Consider the following 235-nt stretch of genomic DNA (forward strand, 5'->3'; position numbering starts at 1 on the left):
TCCTGGGCCTGACGCAAAGGCTCTTATTAAAAACGAAAGGCAATTGTGTGATTCCCCAAGGAAAAGGGGAAAAGGCTGGAGCTGTTAATGAGTACAATTAGCGTTGGAGTCAAGCAAAATCAGAGGAAATAATTAGCTCCTATTGTTTCTGTGGCATCCCAATTGCAGCCATGCTGGCTTTCCAGGCAACAGCTCATCAGTGTAGCCTCACCCTGGGGGACAGGAGATATTGGGG

Source organism: Antrostomus carolinensis, unplaced genomic scaffold (assembly GCF_000700745.2).
Source record: "Antrostomus carolinensis isolate BGI_N321 unplaced genomic scaffold, ASM70074v2 scaffold39075, whole genome shotgun sequence".
In the NCBI taxonomy this organism is placed as follows: Eukaryota; Metazoa; Chordata; class Aves; order Caprimulgiformes; family Caprimulgidae; genus Antrostomus; species Antrostomus carolinensis.